Source organism: Thalia democratica, chromosome 7, assembly GCF_965202585.1.
Source record: "Thalia democratica chromosome 7, ktThaDemo2.hap1.1, whole genome shotgun sequence".
Lineage (NCBI taxonomy): Eukaryota > Metazoa > Chordata > Thaliacea > Salpida > Salpidae > Thalia > Thalia democratica.
In genome coordinates, this window is record NC_139171.1 from 40,510,453 (window position 1) to 40,531,360 (window position 20,908).

Consider the following 20,908-nt stretch of genomic DNA (forward strand, 5'->3'; position numbering starts at 1 on the left):
CAATATGATAGGTTTTTTAACCTAAATTATCAAATTCCAGGTTTTGTGGCAATCCTGACTTTTACATATATAAGTCATAGTTGAGTTTTTTAAACATTATAATACTCAGTCAGTACAATAGGGTGCTTATAAAAATGCTAGAGTATTTGGGTAGCTTGAAAAACTTGAAAATAATTTGCATATTTTCTGAGTCCAGCATAATTTTCTAAAGATTTTTTTAATGTTATTTCTGAGTTTTCAGCTAGCAAATTTTTACAAATTTTGAACATCAACTAAATCACCTTGTGTAAAACTTAAGCTGATTTAAGAAAAGGTTTAAGCTTATTTTTGAGCATAATTAAAATAATCGAAGACTGACTTCTTTTCTTTAGCCTTTGCTGTAAGTTTTAAATCAAGATATTTAAAGGTAGATTCGAGTGGGTTGCAGTTGCAAGGTTTTGGGTTTTTTCATTCATAAATGAGGTTAAATGATAGTACAGCAGTTACATTACAGTTGCTGAGCAGTCTAAAAAGAACAGACTTGGTAAAAGGCAATCTATCCAGACGGTATTAGGGTTTAAATAATTATTTTAATTCTTTAAATCCTATTACCGGAAAGTTTTTTAACACTAAACACAGTGCTTTTTACCAAGTCTGATCTGTACCCTTATCCCTAACCCATCTTGCTTAAAAATATAAAAAATTAACCAAAATAAATGTTTTATTACTTAAAATAAAAACAAGAAAACTTTTGCCAATCAGAAGCTCAAAAAGTTTACAGCCGACGCGCAGACTCGTGTTTTTAGGCATTTTTCAAAAATTTAAGGTCAAATTTTTTTTAGTTTATCATTTACATTATGTTCATTTAACAAACAAACGCGCTAAAAAGGTTTGGTCTAAGGACCTGGTGTACGAAAAAACTTTTCAGTTACATGAAAGATGTTTTTAGTTTTTTTAGCAAGTATAATCAACTAAAATTAAGTAACATACACTAAAAAATGAAAAATTGTTTATTATAATTGTCATAAAGTTGCTCACAATAATTAAAATATGATTGTAAAGCTTGAGCAAGTTATAGATTATTGTTGTTTTTATAGCTAAACTTAGCTAAATTACGAACAGCTTAAACCCTCAATAAGCTATTGTATTCATTGAATTGGCGTCAAATTGAAAGTAGAATGTGAATGAACTGTTAGTTTAGAGATAATGAAAGTGAACAGTTAGTTTTAGAACAGTTTTTTACAGATATATTTAAATATAGAAAACAAAAATGAAAGTTAGAGGTGTAAAAAGGAGCTATGAAGCATCACTAAGGCAAAGTTATCAATTATTACTTAAAAGAAGAATGAGTCCTCATGTCAGCAAAAGTAATAAAAGAAGGTGTCCAGACATCAACTAAAGAAGAAGCTCAGAATCTAGGACAATAGTTGTGTCACATTTACCTGCAGACGTCGTCTGCACCTAAGTGGAAGAGGCTGTTTATAAGGAATTTTGGCAGTTAGGTGATTGCGAAGTAACGGCGCAGTACCAATACAGAACTTAACAGTTGCTAGCTTACTGTACATTCAAAAGTGCAACTTCTGCTCGAGACTGCAGGACAAAAGAATGGACTTTACTTGAGTGTAAATAAGCTTCAAATTGAATTTGATTTGAAGGAAAAGCGTAGAGAAAGATCTTGCCACAATTCTTATGATAAACAAAACTAAATAAACTTTATATATAGTAGTTACAAGACTGGTAGGAGAAAAAATGGTAATGGTCATAGAAAATTTCTTAAAGAAAGATTTCAGATAAAGTGGAAGAAAAGATATCTCTACCAATTATAAGCTTTAAAAATTCCAATTTCTTTTCACCTACAAAAGATGCTTCAGCTTGTAGATCTCTTTACATTTCCGATTTGGATTCCACAATCACTGAGCAAATGCTGATTTAATTTTTTAGCCGTTCGGGTCTTTGGTAAACGTCTACCTCAGAAATAAAGACCCTTATAACCACTCAAAAGGTGGTTTTTGTTTTGTTAAGTGTGAAAACGTAGACATGGCTTACATGGCCAAGCTGTGCATTAACGACAAAACGCTGGGAATTTATAAAATTGAAATAAGATACGGCAAGTTGAAAGATTCTACGAAAATCTGGGTTCGCGGAATCGAGCCTCGCGTGACTAGAGACGATTCTATACCAAGCTCGACAAATTCTTTGTAACAAAATCATTTGAATTTAAAAGCGGCGGCGACTGCGCTTCGATCACGTTCGAAACCATGAAGCCGCCAAGCAAATGAGGGTTTTTTTTTTGTTTGCGGGAACCGGTACGATGTTGAAGACTGATTTTTTGGGTCATGAGCCGCACATGCACAAGTTCGACTCAGGGGATAGCAGGGCTAACGATTCTATAAGCAACACGGCTGAAACTTTGGAGTTGATCAGGCCGATAGGACTTCAAATACAATCAGGCCAAAAATAAGGTTGATTTGAAGCAGATTTGCAATAGCTTCTATGCACCTTTTTGGAGGGGAGGCTTCAAGCTTAAAGAGTACGACTTTCCGGTGAGATTTTATCACGTAAAAGGTGAAAAGAGCGTTTTTAATCAGTGCATTGTTGACCAAGACTCTGCCACTGGAAGGATATCTTTTATTGAACGAACATTCAAAATGGAAAAAGATCGCATGTCAAAGATTATACAACTTCCTGACATCCATAAGAATTTTTGTTTGTTGCTGGCAGTCCCTGAAATGTCACAAGACTTGGCAAACATTTCCGATCAAGATTGCAATCAAAAGCCATCCAAAGATTTTGTCACATACCACACCTACAAAGGACTCATGACTGCATGCACACAATTCCACAAAGATTCGGACAGAAAGGAGATTATTGGATTCATAGTCGCGTTTCCCCATTGTCGGTTTGTAACACAGAAGCTACTCAAAATTTATTGAAATTTGAAACCTGACAATTTCTTTTTAGAGTACATGCTTGTGTACTTAGTTGCTGGGCCTGCGAATTCGTAATATGATGCATTTAACTTTTATTCGTTTAGAAGTTATGCGTTTTATGTTCTTTTTGGTTTGTCTTCAGTACATGATATAGCATAATTTAAGAATTTAAATTTTTTTAATGATCGTATTAATGTGTAAAGTTTCTTCCTTTGAATTAAACTGTTAGCTAAACGCTAAAAAAAAACTTGGTTTTCTTTTAAGATATTTAATTTACTTTGAGTTACTATGTTATTAGATTTCAGTTTATAATGGTTAATGTTTTAGCAAATAACAATTTGATCTAATTTTTATTTTTGCTCCTTAGTTGAAAATTCTAGCTCTTTAAAAGCAAAGTTTATTTATTTTAATATCATTATTATATTTTAGTAAAAAGTTAATAAAATATTTCTTAATAAAGAAAAATGTTAGTCATAATATTTAAAGTTATAAATTGATAGGCTTAAAAAATTGTTCATTTGTTAATAGATTATGTAACTTTGTGAAACACAATACGTTGTAATGGGTGCACGACTATTCAGTTTGACAATTTACGTTTCGACAAATCAAATTTTAATAATTATGTGTTATCGTTCATATCTCTTTAAATAAAAAAAATATTTTACCATCATAACCTTTTAAAATTAGAAGTTATTGCGCATTTTCTTTAAGTTTAAACAAATTATTTAGATATAGCTAAAAGAAGTCTTTAAAATATATTACTTGTTTGTAATTTAAATTATAAAGTAAAACAAGTTTTTTTTAAATAAAAAACGCTCTTTTACGTCTAAATGTCAGATTATGATAATTATAAAAAAAAATATTAATTTAGATTTTTTTTTATAATTATCATAATCTGACATTTAGACGTAAAAGAGCGTTTTTTATTTAAAAAAAACTTGTTTTACTTTTTGAGTTGTGGCCCATTAGATATTTTTTAAGAATTCGAATTGTCACGTGACCGCATTTTTTTGTGCTTGTTATTGTTTTCTTAGAATTTGGTTTTCAGTATACTGTTTGTTATGAAATTAATATGACAATATTTTAAATTAGAGAAATTCTATTTTTACAAAACAGTTTAAATCAAACTCTTTTTTACTAATCGGGACTGGGTCTTAGTAAAAAAGGCTGGGTGCAGTAGATCTTAAGTTTAGTGTTAATTTTTTTAGATAGATAATGTATTATAAAATTTATGTTTTTCAATTCGTCCTTTGGGTATATCAATTATTCTTTGTGATGTATTTTTATGATTTAGTTATGATAACGAAAACTACTGTGACGAACTGAAGAAAACTAAAATTTGACCGTTATTTGATCTGACTTGCCCTAAAATGTTTTCATTAAACAAAATATATATCTTTTTCAATATAAATCTACAAACTTAGTTTATGTTATCAAAACACATAAACTAAAACAAAGCTTGTTCCATAAACTTTGAAGTTGAGATATGTATAAATAAAACTAGAATATGAAAAAAATCTTGTAATGAAAGTATAATAATAATTCAAGCTACAGTATTGTTTTTTTGAAGTTAATTTAACTCAACACACTCACGAAGACTACAAAGCTCAATATAACCTAGTTAAATTAAAGTTAAACTAATAAAGTTTCAAATTTGTAGCGAAGTTCAAAACTTAAAAATAGTTAAAAAATTGCTCTAATTGCTGATAAGGAATACTTAACCTAAAAATGTTTTAGCTTGTTTTATAAACGATAGTAGTTTGCTTAAACATTAATTATTACTGCTGTAAGTTGATTAAATATGAACCACTGATAGATATAAAACAAACTAGTTGTTAATGCTATAAAAGATTGAAGTAAGACCAGTACTTAGCTCTTAGTGAATTATTTAAACTTATTGTTTAATAACAGTATTGATCAGTAATAAACAACAAGTTATAAAAATATAACTAGTAGCTTAAAATCTTACTGTTTTTAAAAATTCGTAGTTTGATTCTTGTCGATCGAAAACTATGAAAAAAATTCAAACTATTATCATGATAATATAGAAATTGTTTATAAAATATAAATAAAGTTTCAAAAATGTAAAACTAGTATAATAGGCAATTGTTAATAATGATAGATATATATTAATAAGAAAGCTTAAAAAACTTTAACTTTGAAATCTGACAAGTGTTTTCAATCATAAATTAATATGGCAGTTCGACGGTGTTTTAACTAGGTTTTTAACGCAATCAACTTGTTTAAGATAAAACTTCATCATGTCTTAGTAATGGTAACCTAACGTAGAGAAATGTTCTTAGTGTAAATAATTTAAGTGCTTTTAAAGTTCTTGTTTTTATTTTTATCTAGATAATTTTAATTAAGTTGTTTGATTTTTATTTGTAAAACTTTGTACGTTATTTCAACTTACTTACTATAACCAAACAAATCAATTGAAGATTATTGTTAATATGTACAAGAAAACTAAAAAAAAACTTTTTGTGCTGGTGCGAATTTTTTTAGTCTAATTAAAGAATCATGAAAAGACAAATGGAAGCTAGACTTATTGGATTTTGAAATGAAGTGTAATTTTTAGAAATTAAAAAACTTTATGTGAATTTAAATATAAGATTTGAAACGAAAAGTTGCCCACTCCTTAGAGCTTTTATGAAGTAAAAAAGTTTGTGTTTTTTAAGACCACTTATTTTATTAAAAACAATTTTTTTTATGTGGATAACGACTACTGAAAAAAAAAACTCTTATATTTATTACATAAAACAATATTGCTTGACCTTGAAGCTAACTTGTATTCTACAACCTGAACAGTAACTGCAATATTTTTACATCACAGCCATATAAACCTCTTTTCAACAAATTTGGCTAAAGTACTAACTTAATTTACTTTTATATTTATTTGTTTAAGTTTTAAGATTATATAATTATTAAGTAACTTACATTTTTCTAAATCTAACCTAACAACATTATAATCTTCATATAACAGTAACTTTAAGCTATAAGTTTTACTTAGATTTTATTCAGTTTTTTGTCATAATTTTATTTTTTAATTTCTTTTATTTCAAGTTTAGCCTAATGTCTTCCTACATGTTAGTATATAAATTTTTAAGATTTTAAACAACTGAAGATCTCGTTTTCAAACGAGTGAAACATTGTACTGTTAATAAAGTTTAAAATTTATAATTGAAAGTATTAACTCATTAAAAAAGCATCAAAAAAATATTGAAAATAGTCTTTAATATCACCCAATATGTGGTCTTTTTGTTTAATGAGTTTTCATTAAAAAACTGTTCAAACAAGTTTGTTAAAATATGATTGTGCGCTTTATACTTTAAAGATGACAATCAAAGTTCTCAACTTAAATAAAAGGAGAATGATCAATAATAAATAATAAATTTTATTAACAATACAATGTTTCTAGTCAAACGAGATTTTCAGTTGTTTAAAATCTTATCAAATAGAATCAAATTAATTAAATATGATTGTTGTAGTTACGTCATAATACGCTCTAGTTCTAATTGCACATCGTCTTCAGCTAACTATAAAATATGAATTTTAGTATTCATTAAACTTTTTAACTCATAAAAGAAATGCTTACGAATTAGTGGACAAAAAAGAACCTACAACTTTAAAATTTGCATCAAAGGTTAAATTTTAATATTTAGCTTAAAATATTTTAAAGCAACAGAACGATTAACTTATTTAAAAAGTATTACATCAAAGTATTTAAAATACAAGTTAGTTTATAATCATTTAGGTTAGTTTATTTTTTGTTCTGTTTTAAATTAAGTCTAGTGTTTAGTTTTTGAAAAATCTATGCATCTATAGTTTGGTTTAAGATACAGTTTGGTTTTACATATCAATTAAAAAAAAAGCTGCGTTTGTAACTACTATGTACGGTTTTATAAACTTGTTGAAGATGATTACTGTTGATCACTTAACAAAAATCTGTTTACACTTAAAGAAAAATATATAACTATTTCAACAAAGAACAGTTTTGAAATATGTTTTTTTATATATAACATTTTCAAACCTTAAAAATAACAAATTAGAATATCTTAGTTTATTTATGTACAAAATTTGAAAATATATACTTTTTTTACAAATTATTTTGTGCACAAAAAAATAAATCTCACTCCGTTACACAATTCGAGAAAATCTGCATTAAGTTTACCTAATAACAACTATATCTCCTATTTTTTTCTATAAACGTTTTAAGCGTAGTCAGTTTTAACTAAAAAATGTTTTTGATAATAAAAATTTCAAAAAATAGAACCAAAGATATGACGTGTTGTTCTGCCTGTGATGTCTTGAACGTAGCTTTGCACGTTTTATTAAGTACGTTTAACTTTTCGATACTAATTACTAACTATAAGTAATTATTGTGTGCCAACTTAAACTTGATTTGATATTTTTGTAAAAGGTATTGTGCATCTTAGATATAAACTTAGACCTTTTACATTATAATTTAAATATGATTGTAAAAGTATGAACCATAATTCTTTTAATTACCTGAAAAATTGTTTTTAAACTTTTATATGGTATTTTTAAACATTAAATTAGGTACGATCAATTTTAATTATGATTTAAAACAAAAAAAAAAACTAAAAAACTTTAAGTAGTTTGTTTTCTAAGACATTAAACTTTTTTATAAATAATTTTATAGAACTGAAATTTTGACATTTTAAACTAAAAACACAGTAAAATTGATTAAAAGTCACATAATTTTTAAAAAAATGTATCTGTAAAAAACTAAGGATAGTTTTTTATCACAACAGCTTAAACTTTAAGACTAAAAGTTATTTAAAACTTCCATAAAAACTGACATAAGTATTTTATGCAGTGTGTACAAGTGCACCACCAGAAATAGAATATGGTAGTTACGATGGAACAGATTACCCTGCAACTGGCGATATATTTAGATACAAGTGTAATGACAACTATTTTGCTCATCGTAACTACTCAAATAACGCAATTGCGACATGCACAAGTTTTGGAAACTACTCTGTTGGCACGGATGACTTGATAAAATGCAAACCAAAAGGTTACCTTTGCTATAAAAAGTACTTAAAAACATTTTTTTATGAAAACCTTAGTTTTAAATAATATTTTTATTAACTTGCACATGTTGAACAAAATTCTTTTAAAGAGTCTAATCTATTAAGTACAAAAGGTTTTACTATTTTATGAGAATCATGATTAATTTAAAGCTTTGTTCTGTACTAACCAGGACTATGTGTTTGTCAGTAGAAATGGTGGTAATACTCATAGTTTTATTATGTTTAGTTTGCGCAAATATCAAAAATGTAGTTTAAAACTAGGAAAAAGAGCCATCAATAAATAATTAGTATGCTTCAAAGCAAATATGTACCAAAAGCTATTTTTAAAATTTATCTAATCAAACTGCAAAGTAACAAAATAGTTAAAAACTTTCTATAGACTACGAAATAAAAATCCGTATGATGTATTACTATTTTAACATGTTAAAATAAACTAGATGCAAGAAATTTTTTTTTAAAGAAGATCATTATTAAACTTTTTAAAGATAAATATGACTTAATTCTTACATTACTTTATTTAATTTAAGTATCGCAGTTTTTTAATCCGTTCATTGGTGATACTGAGTAAGTGCCTGATTTTTTTATTCATATTTTTCAATTCAACATTACGCTAAAACACATTGACAAAGTCATATATTTAACTTTGTTCGTTATTTTAAGTTTGCAGCCCACCTGATTTAGAAAAAATAAGATACAGTCCAAATGCAAGCGATTACACAACTGGTGATGTCGTCAGCTATACTTGTGCGTATTCGACCTCTTTGGACGACATAGTAACAAGAACTGCTGTTTGTGGATCAGAGGGATGGATTGAAGAACCCTACTGTCCTTTAAGTCCAAAACCGGGTTAGCTTTTAGAATTCTTTTAGATTAGTTTTTAATTTGAGGGATAGTGTGCAACAGGGACGTAGCTTGAACGATTGTACGGCACTATACATTTATTAAAGTAGTGCTTGTTAGGTTATACTTTTAGGCTATAAGGGTGCTACTTTTATTTTTAAGTATATGAAGTATAGATAAAAAAAGTAATAAATTTAATCAAAAGATCTACTTTAAGAAAATTGAAATATTGAATATTCAATCAAGCTATATAGATAACCTGATGTGCCTGATATGCCATATATTTCTAATTGAATCTTTTTAGAACATTTTGTGTTACGTTTAATATATTGAAGTACTATAAAATATGAATATTCAACACATCGCTTTTTTAACTAGTATTTAATCTCTTAAAATTTGCTATTGTAGCAACTTATCAAGAAAGTAAACTAACTCATTTTGTTGTAATGCAAACGATTATAACTCTTGTCAAGTTTATTTGTTACTTTGTATGTCAAAAACTAAATGCCTTTAAAACAAAGAGTAGTTGGACATAAAATAAACAAAAAGTCTATGTTAAAGGTATTTTTCCCTAGTTTAACTAAATTGTTTTGAAAGGAAGTTTATTGATATTTTAAAGCATTTTCGTAGAGTCAAGGTTTGGTATTGTTTTAAAATGTATAACTAATTCAAGTTGTACAAACTATGATTTTGAAAATATGGTACGTTTATATATATCATCCATTTAGGCATTGCTACTTGCTAGCATATATAGTCATACTAAACTTTTATCAAAGTGTTTGCTAATTCTTTAAAACAGCTCCTAAAACAATTTAATTAAAAACTAGTCTCCGGTAATAACTTTTTATAATAAAATATTTTAGACAGCTAAACCTCTTTGATACAATTTTATTAGATTCTGAAAATACTTTTGGGCTTTATGTTGTCTAAACTAAAGCTGACACTGTCTTTTTTTGGTTAAATTAGAAACTTTATTTTGACAGTGTTCATACATGTTAGGATAAAACAGTTTATTTACAATAATTTGCAAAATGTTAGTTTTTTTCAGGTTCAAACGCTTGAAAATTTAAAAATAAAAGTTAGAACTTTTTGATTTGAGTAGTTTATTAAATTAAATAGTGATTCTTTCTAGATAAACATTTGGTTTTACAGTCTTAATTTAACTAAAATAGGGAAAATGACAGTTTTTGTCAGTTCAAATTCTTAAAAGTTTTAAGAACACTTTTGAGATTTTTTTGTAGACCAATAGATTGTGTATATCTTTCTTGATAAGTATTTGGTTTTTGTAGACAATATGTCAAGTACAAATGTACGAAAATTTGCGTATCAAAATTGGAGTATCATAAAGTAAGTGTACCAGTGTTAATGTAGTTAAAACTATTTTTTAATTTAAGAACAAGTGAACTAGCACTCTAGAAATAAACTGTTAAATAGGTCTCTAGCAGTTAAACAACAATTCAATTTCCAAAAAAAAGATATTTTTCAGGGGTCATACCTAATTAGATAAATATAATTATAAAAATAAATAATGTACTAAAAAGTTCAATTATTAGTAGGCTACATAGTTACAAAACTAGTTTAAAAAATGAAATTTGGTGCTGATCAACAAAGCCAGGAAAATTTTATTCTAAATGATTAAAAGCGAAGAATATCAGTCTAAAATTGCAAGTCTTTGTGTACGAACCCTTTGTTAATTTTGGTATATTTTTAAACGGTTGTTTGACTTACTACAATTGTTTATTTTCATACAGATTGTGGTCTTCCAAAACCAATTGCTAACGGAAAGTATGATGTTGTAACTACAGAATATATTTACTATTTTGGTGAAAAGATGGCTTTACATCAGCAATTAGAGTATTATTGTGTTACTGGTTTCGCTTTCACCGATTCATCCCAGTCTTTTTTGACATGTGATGAGTCAAGTAACAGTTTTGAACCAGCCTTACCGACTTGCGCTCGAGGTTAGTTCTCTCATGTATATTGCATAGCATTCCGTATAGTTTAAGTTTCGTTTTTTCATAATTAAAGTACTTAATTTTTGCTTTTTAGTAGTATACTTTTGCTGTTGAAGAGTTTAAAAAAATACTCATATCATTTTACATAAGTAATAGTTAGTAATATATCTAATCCAGTATCCGGATCTGGCCGGATCCTAATTTAAAAACAACATCCGGATCCTAATTTATGAATCCGATAAATCACTGAATTTACTTAACTCGTTTCTGCTCCTTCCAGTTATTTTTATATTCTCTAGAAAATTCTAAAGCAGTGGACTTCACGGGCTGCTTGAAAATAAAAATAAGTTTAGGAGTACTTGAGGAAAGTGTTTTTAAACTTATAATAGATGTTAGGGAAATTTTTTTTAAATTATATAGGATCCAGATCTGACCGGACCCTAATTCGTCCTGGACAAGACGTTAAAAGGTATTCGTGGTGTGCGACTCGATAACTGAAGATTCTTCGTGCACCAAGTACTATGACCAACTATTTTGAGCGTCTTCTCTTTTGTTCAATAAACTAGTTATTTTAAAATAGAAATCCGGATCCGGAACTTAAACTTAAAAACTATATAATATTAAGTTATCTTTCAAGTTTTTTTTTATTCGTTTATTACCTACAAAAGGAGTGTAAAGCTTTTATAGTTGCCGGGAAAGATTATCAAAAAGTCATTTGCGGGCCGCGCATATTACAAAATAACTCTTGGTATGCCACGTGTTTTTAAAAATTGTACATTATGTAGCACCCTTAAATCTTTAAACAAAAAATTGTAAATAGTTATTTTATAAGTACTACTATGTGTATAAATCAAAGTTATTTCACTTTTGAAGAGGACTTTTGTTATGATATTCGTCACAAGCTAGATGTTCCTGCTTGGTGGGCCATGTCCAGCCTGCGGACCGTACGTTGTCTATCCCTGACCTACGATTTTCTTCTAGATAATGATGAAGTAAATATAGGTTAACAAAAATTCAGTTTGTAAATTTTCAGTTAAATTGCATTCTTATAGAATGTTAATGGTTTACAACATACTACTTGCAAGTAGAATTTGAGTTTTGAACAAGTTTTAATGACAAAAGTTGGTACTAAACGAAGATGTATTAAAAATGTCTGAAGAAAAGTTTTATGGTATAAACTAAGTTGAGAGTAAGCATTGGTAATAAGTTAATTCACTGTTACATTGTTATAGTTTAATGCAAAGATAAACTAAAAACTCTGTTTCAGTATAGTTACAAAAATGACCAATTTTAATTTCACACATAGAGTACACACATTGATTCATGCACTAGGTCAGGGTTGGCAGTCATTTACAAGTATTCAAATTCATAGTTTGATATCTTTTAGACATAACTAAATTTATATTTATTTTTAGTTTTTCATAAGTAAAGCGGCCCGCGAAAGTCTACGTAAATTAATTTTTGCCCGTTTGTAACAAATGCTCCCACATATGACTCACCTATTAGAGATGTTTTCTAACCCTATTAAAGATTATTGAAAAATGTGCTAAAATTATTTAAGAAAAAGTAAATACTGACATATCATGTAAAGAAGAAACAATTTTTTTACTACGAATCAATCAATTAACATGCTTTTTTTGATCCTTAAAGTATTCCAATAAAGTGCAAGTAAAAAAAAATCTTAAGATTTTTCATATATATTTTTGGCATCTTCTATAGAAAAAGCAATTTTTTTTAAACTATCGACCGAAGAAAGTTAATACTTATATTTACGCGATGCTGGTTATTATCTGACTCCGTGCGCGTTATAAATATATCGGTGATGTTATTTAAATGTTTAGAAATGACTTAGCTAAGTTATCTTGCTAAGTCGACTTAATGAATTGCGAACTAAACTTAGACTATCTTTTAAGCTTAGTTTAATTAAATAGTTAGATTGTTAGAATGCTTAGCTAACTGTATATAAAGAAATCGAGTCTAGAAACACAAAGCTGAATTAAAATGAATAGATAACTGCTATTACATATAATAACAAAATATACGAATAAACTACTTCAATTCACAAGTTCATAAAAAACAGTCGCCTTCGTACAAGAAGTACGAGGCGAACACAACCTTTTAACACGATATGATATTATAACAAAGTTAAAACTAGACTGCCCAAGTAACTCGCGTTTTACTCAACTTAAGCAATTTTAACATAGAGAGAAAAGGAAGAAAAGAACAGCGCTAGTTGTTACATTTTTATAAATGTTTGTTAACCTAAAGTATACACCAATTACGATTTTTAAATTACCAATAATTTTGACTTGTTGATGCTTGATGGTTTACTTTTGTCTTTCCAGGGATTATTTAAAATATACCGGTTTTTTTGTGCAAAAAAAAAACTTTACTTTTTTCAAATTATTAGAACCTGATTCATTTCAAAAATCAACATCTAGCCGGATACGATTCTATTTAAAAATATCATTGTTTTATATGACTCGTAATTACGTAGTAATTATTCATTTTATATAAGTTTTTAAAAACAATGAAGCAAAATTTGAAAACAATAAGTTTAATTAAAAAAAAGCTTTTATAGATATTGTAATGTATTTGTTAAGTTTGGTACTTTATAGATATGATTTACATCTTATTTTGTTAATGTTTTGTCAGTACTTTTTGATAAGCTTAAAATATTCAAAGCCCAAACTGAAACTTAAACTTTTCAATATTTAAAAGTAAGAAAATTATGCATATTACTATTTTATCTCGGTAGAATACTTAGTACATACAATTTGCTTTTAGAATGTGGAAGTGTACCTGAACAGATTCTGAATGGAACAATTACAAAAAGCTCAACAGCAATCGTTCCCGGAACTCGAATAAGTTTTATTTGCGATGTGGGTTTTGAAATTTCTACACTAACTTCTGAGTTCACTTGTGGGTCCGACGGTGTATTGGAGGGTTACGTTGAAGAGCCTACTTGTATTTTTGGTAGATATAGTTGATAAACATGATTCAAAACGGCAAAAAATAGATGTAAAAGTTGATTACGACTTATACATTAGTAATAAACAATACTATATTAATTATGATGGCTACCTTTAAAACGATTGACAAATTAAAACGTTTAGTTGTTTATGGTGAATATAAAATATCTTATTTCGGTTTTTAAAGGTAATTGTTAAGCATTTAAAATCTAATTATGATATTACAAAATATTTAACGTATTTCAAAATGATATATTTTAAACTTTCGTTTTTTAAACTAAGTAATTTGTTTAAAATATGAATGTTTTAATTTTAAGTTAATCATTAGAAAAATTATGATAATATGTAATCATGAATAGTGTATGTATAAAATTAACCTTATAATTTTTTGCTGTACAAAATACTGAAATCAATTAAACTTTAGAGTACAGCCAAATTAAAAGCTAATCATTACAAAACATTATACAAAGTTTATCTAAACCTTTTTTTTTATTAAAAAAAATAATTATACAACTGCGAATTAACTATTCTATTACTACTTGGTTCCAGTGGCAAAAAAAATACGACCTTATAAAACATTAACAAAATAGTAAACTGTAATTATATTTTTTTTAGTAAAATTTTTTTGCAGCATGTCGAAGTACTCCCCAGACTATTGAACAAGGAGTAATTTCTAGAGAAATATCTCCGAATATGAGTTTAAGTGAAGACCATGCAAAATATTCTATAGTTAATGTACCTGGAACAGTACTTAAGTTCAAATGTGACCAAGGCTATGAACTCTCTTCATATTTTGATGAGATTGAGTGCTTAGAACAAGGGTTCTGGTCGCCGTACTATGACGAAGTCAAGTGTCTTGCAAGTGAGATATAAAAGTCGTCCAATTGAAACAAGAAAGTTGTGGAAATAATGATTAAGATAACTTTTGCAGGCTGTCCGGATCTCGACTTTTTAGGAAACGGACTCATTGATAGTATAACAACTGAAAAGCTAGGAATTTCGTTAGCAGGTGACATTAAACGTTATTACTGCGAGGAGGGCTTAGTGTTTTCGGAAGGAAATCAAACTGAGTATTTTTACGAGTGTCTGCCGTCTGGAAGTTGGAGCACTACTGAATCGCCTGATTGTGTTAAAGGTATGTTTATACGTTTTTGCTAAAATCGAGAACAACAATACGTTTTGCAGCATCTAACTTATTTGGTAGTGTCTAAATAGATTGTTTCTTAAAAATTTTTATCGATAACATAAGATGTTTTATAAATCTAAATGTTTATATACTAACTCTTTTATACAATATGCATACAAAATCAAAATTTGAGGTAGACTTGTTTTTTTTTTCAACTTTTTTTATAATTCTAGTTAAAGTTCAGTCAAATCGAAAGTAGTTTGATTATTTTAATTATAGTTTCCTTAAAAGGAAATAGGCTTCATAGCTTTTCTAAATGCTTAAGTTTAAAGTTATAAATTTTTATGTTTATAAAACACAGCTAAAATTTTTAGGTGTTATAATCTTTATTTGATATAAACAATTAAATTTTACTATGAAAAAGATTCAAAACGTGTTAAAAATATTTGTATACTAGTTTCTATAAGATATATTTTAACTACTGTAATTAAACTGTTATAATTTTTGAGTACTTTAAAACTGTAAAAAACTGTTTCAAAAAAATAAATTGTCATTTCTTTAAAATACGTTTCAAACTTTAAGTTTTAAACTCGTGACCATTTCTCAATTCCACAGTCTTCTTTAAAACCTAGGTAAGTTTGAGATTTTCATGAAAAACAATTTTTTGCCTGTCTGTCAGTTTTGAAAAGGCTCTATAAACCTAAAGCATAACCTTGAAACATTACGCTAACTTTTATACTATAACTTTTACAATTAAACCATAATAAAACATTAACTAGTAGGTTAGAATTGTAACGGATTTAAATTAAAAAGTGGTAAACGTTTAAATTTTTTATTGACCGAGTTGAAACAGAAAAAATTCATAACATCAAAACTTTAGTTAAAGAAGTATTAAAGGAAATATTTTTATAAATTTGAAATGCTTTTCAAAAAATGTTTTTAGAAGAAAAAAGTGATTGTTGGTATACATATATGAATATTGTATGTTTATAATTAATTGTAAAATTCTAAATATAAGTTATTCTTTATGTAAAAAGTGTTTTAAATTAATTACTAAAAAGTCTTCTTATTTTTCATGAAAGCTAATCAAGTTTAAAATGTCTACAACAAAATTTTTCAGTGGTTTTCTCAAATATAACAAAATTTAGAATGTCCTGCTTTACCTGATAGCTTAGCAAATGGAGCAATAAGTAGAAACTCATATAGAAATGTCCCTGGAACGAGTGTATCATTTGTTTGCAGTCAGGGATATCAAATTTCGACGCTACAAACTGAGTTCTCGTGTGAACAAGATGGTCAATGGAATAATTACAGTACTGAGCCTACATGCATTCTTGGTATATAATGTTATAATTTAATTTTAAAACTTACATCAAACACCAATAAATTTAACAAGAAAAAAAGTAAAGTTTTAAAAGTTCTACTACTTTAAAGAAAATTCCGATTAATCAAACATCGTAAAGTTATCTAAAATTGTGATTTAAAGCCAAGAGTCAACAAAACATTAATAAAACTCAAAGTCGCTAAAAATATCAAAATCTAATTTGTGTCAAGTTAATGTAACAGTCGAAATTTAAACGGATTTAATAACTATTAAAAAAAAAAAATTCTAAAAATTTATCTAAGTTGAATTAAGAACTATCTAAAAATCTTTTTAAATTTAAATCAAATATCAACAAAAACTCGATGAAAAAGTCAAAAAAAACTGTTTTGTACTATTATTATAATCTGGTGTAAGTTTTGTCTGCTTTCCAGTTTATTAATAAAATTTGTTTCTGTGTCTGCATGAGTTCACTAATTCCGTTATTTTGTTGATGCAATTTGTACCAGATTCAAGTATTACTTGAAAACTTGATATTTACCAGAGATTTTAAAATTTTCAGCGACTTTGAGTTTTATTAATGTTTTGTTGACTCTTGGCTTAAAATCACAATTTAAAATAACTTTTTAGTCTATTTAGATAAATTTAAAGGTATAAATATCTTTAAGATTTTTTAAATTTTATTTAACATCTTGTCTGCGGTGAGGATGGCTCATGGATAAACCACGATCCTGCTCCCACATGTGTTTTAAGTACTTTTGTTTTTGATCTTTTATTGTTTATTTTTTAGGAAGGTATTTGAAGTAAAGTAATAAAAAAGCAGATAGTACTTAAAAATTAATTATTATAATAGTAAAATTATAAGGTACATATGCTTCATAATTTCGATTTTAAACAAGTCGTAGACTTTATTTCCTTTAATTGATACCAGAGGTATCGCGTGAGGTAGCAATTTGAGCAAATGTTCCACTTTAAAAGATTAGAAACACTTATTATAATACTATAAAACCGATAAAAGTTTTGTTTAAAAAAAAACTGTTGTTTACAAACGATTTTTTAATTGTAGTGTATTTATCTTTCTAAATTGTTTTAAAAACATATCAGATTAATTAAGGGGTAAATATTTGTGAATTTTTTTAAATAATGTGGTATGAAATTTACAGCATGTCCGGCTCTAACCGTTCAGAATGGAGATGTATCAGTAAATGCAAATCCTGCTGTTCCTGGCTCCACAGCCACATACACATGTGATACAAACTTTACAATTAAGGGTGCTCGTGAATTTGATTGCGGTGAGGATGGCTCATGGATAAACCACGATCCTGCTCCCACATGTGTTTCAAGTACTTTTGTTTTTGATCTTTTATTGTTTATTTTTTTAGGAAGGTATTTGAAGTAAATAATTAAAAAAGCAGATAGTACTTCAATAATAATTATCATAATAGTAAAATCATAAGGTACATATGCTTCATAATTTTGATTTTAAACAAGTCGTATACTTTATTTCCCTTAATTGATACCAGGGGTATCGCGTGAGGTGGAACATTTGAGCAGGTGTTCCACTTAAAAAGATTAGAAACACTTATTATGATACTAAAAAACCGATAAAAATTTTGTTTAAAGAAAAAACTCATGTTTACAAACGATTTTTTAATTGTAGTGCATTTACCTTTCTAGATTGTTTTAAAAACATATTAGATTAAGGGGTAAATATTTGTGAACTTTTTTAATGCTGTAAATGTGGTATGAAATTTACAGCATGTCCGGCCCTAACCGTTCAGAATGGAGATGTATCAGTAAATGCAAATCCCGCTGTTCATGGCACCAGAGCCACATACACATGTGATACAAACTTTACAATTAAGGGTGCTCCTGAATTTGATTGCGGTGAGGATGGCTCATGGATAGACCACGATCCTGCTCCCACATGTGTTTCAAGTACTTTTGTTTTTGATCTTTTATTGTTTATTTTTTTAGGAAGGTATTTGAAGTAAAGTATTAAAAAAGCAGATAGTACTTAAAAAAATATTATTATAATAGTAAAATCATAAGGTACATATGCTTCATAATTTTGATTTTAAACAAGTCGTAGACTTATTTCCCTTAATTTTTACCAGGGGTATCGCGTGAAGTGGAACATTTGAGCAAATGTTCCACTTAAAAAAATTAGAAACACTTATCATAATACTATAAAAACGATAAAACTTATGTTAAAAAAAAATATGTTGTTTAGAAACGATTTTTTAATTGTAGTGTATTTACCTTTCTAAATAATTTTTTAAACATATCAGATTAAGGGGTAAATATTTGTGAACTGTTTTAATGCTGTAAATGTGGTATGAAATTTACAGCATGTCCGGCTCTAACCGTTCAGAATGGAGATGTATCAGTAAATGCAAATCCCGCTGTTCATGGCACCAGAGCCACATACACATGTGATACAAACTTTACAATTAAGGGTGCTCCTGAATTTGATTGCGGTGAGGATGGCTCATGGATAAACCACGATCCTGCTCCCACATGTGTTTCAAGTACTTTTGTTTTTGATGTTTTATTGTTAATTTTTATAAGGAAGGTATTTGAAGTAAAGTATTAAAATTGCAGATGGTACTTCAATAATAATTATCATAATACTAAAATTATAAGGTACATATGCTTCATAATTTTGATTTTAAACAAGTCGTAGACTTTATTTCCCTTAATTGATACCAGGGGTATCGCGTGAGGTGGAACATTTGAGCATATGTTCCACTTAAAAAGACTAGAAACACTTATTATCATACTATAAAACCGATAAAAGTTTTGTTTAAAGAAAAAACTCTTGTTTACAAACGATTTTTTAATTGTAGTGCATTTACCTTTCTAGATTGTTTTAAAAACATATTAGATTAAGGGGTAAATATTTGTGAACTTTTTTAATGCTGTAAATGTGGTATGAAATTTACAGCATGTCCGGCCCTAACCGTTCAGAATGGAGATGTATCAGTAAATGCAAATCCCGCTGTTCATGGCACCAGAGCCACATACACATGTGATACAAACTTTACAATTAAGGGTGCTCATGAATTTGATTGCGGTGAGGATGGCTCATGGATAGACCACGATCCTGCTCCCACATGTGTTTCAAGTACTTTTGTTTTTGATGTTTTATTTTTTACTTTTTTTAGGAAGGTATTTGAAGTAAAGTATTAAAAAAGCAGATAGTACTTAAAAAATATTATTATAATAGTAAAATCATAAGGTACATATGCTTCATAATTTTGATTTTAAACAAGTCGTAGACTTTATTTCCTTTAATTTTTACCAGGGGTATCGCGTGAAGTGGAACATTTGAGCAAATGTTCCACTTAAAAAAATTAGAAACACTTATCATAATACTATAAAAACAATAAAACTTATGTTTAAAAAAAAATATGTTGTTTAGAAACGATTTTTTAATTGTAGTGTATTTATCTTACTAAATAGTTTTTTAAACATATCAGATTAAGGGGTAAATATTTGTGAACTGTTTTAATGCTGTAAATGTGGTATGAAATTTACAGCATGTCCGGCTCTAACCGTTCAGAATGGAGATGTATCAGTAAATGCAAATCCCGCTGTTCATGGCACCAGAGCCACATACACATGTGATACAAACTTTACAATTAAGGGTGCTCCTGAATTTGATTGCGGTGAGGATGGCTCATGGATAAACCACGATCCTGCTCCCACATGTGTTTCAAGTACTTTTGTTTTTGATGTTTTATTGTTAATTTTTATTAGGAAGGTATTTGAAGTAAAGTATTAAAATTGCAGATAGTACTTCAATAATAATTATCATAATAGTAAAATTATAAGGTACATATTCTTCATAATTTTGATTTTAAACAAGTCGTAGACTTTATTTCCCTTAATTGATACCAGGGGTATCGCGTGAGGTGGAACATTTGAGCAGGTGTTCCACTTAAAAAGATTAGAAACACTTATTATGATACTAAAAAACCGATAAAAGTTTTGTTTAAAAAAAAAACTCTTGTTTACAAACGATTTTTTAATTGTAGTGTATTTACCTTTCTAAATTGTTTTAAAAACATATTAGATTAAGGGGTAAATATTTGTGAACTTTTTTAATGCTGTAAATGTGGTATGAAATTTACAGCATGTCCGGCTCTAACCGTTCAGAATGGAGATGTATCAGTAAGTGCAGATCCCGCTGTTTCTGGCACCATAGCCACATACACATGTGATACAAACTTTGCAATTACGGGTGCTTTAGAATTTGATTGCGGTGAGGATGGCTCATGGATAGACCACGATCCTGCTCCCACATGTTCAAGTACTTTTGTTTTTGATGTTTTATTGTTAATTTTTATTAGGAAGGTATTTGAAGTAAAGTATTAAAAAAGCAGATAGTACTTAAATAATAATTATTATTATAGTAAAATCATAAGGTACATATGCTTCATAATTTTGTTTTTATACAAGTCGTAGACTTTATTTCCATTAATTGATACCAGGGGTATCGCGTGAAGTGGAACATTTGAGCATATGTTACACTTAAAAAGACTAGAAAAACTTATTATGATACTATAAAACCGATAAAAGTTTTGTTTTAAAAAAAGTATGTTGTTTAGAAACGATTTTTTAATTGTAGTGTATTTATCTTACTAAGTAGTTTTTAAAACATATCAGATTAAGGAGTAAATATTTGTGAACTTTCTGCACCCCTTTGAAAAATACCGCGCGTCG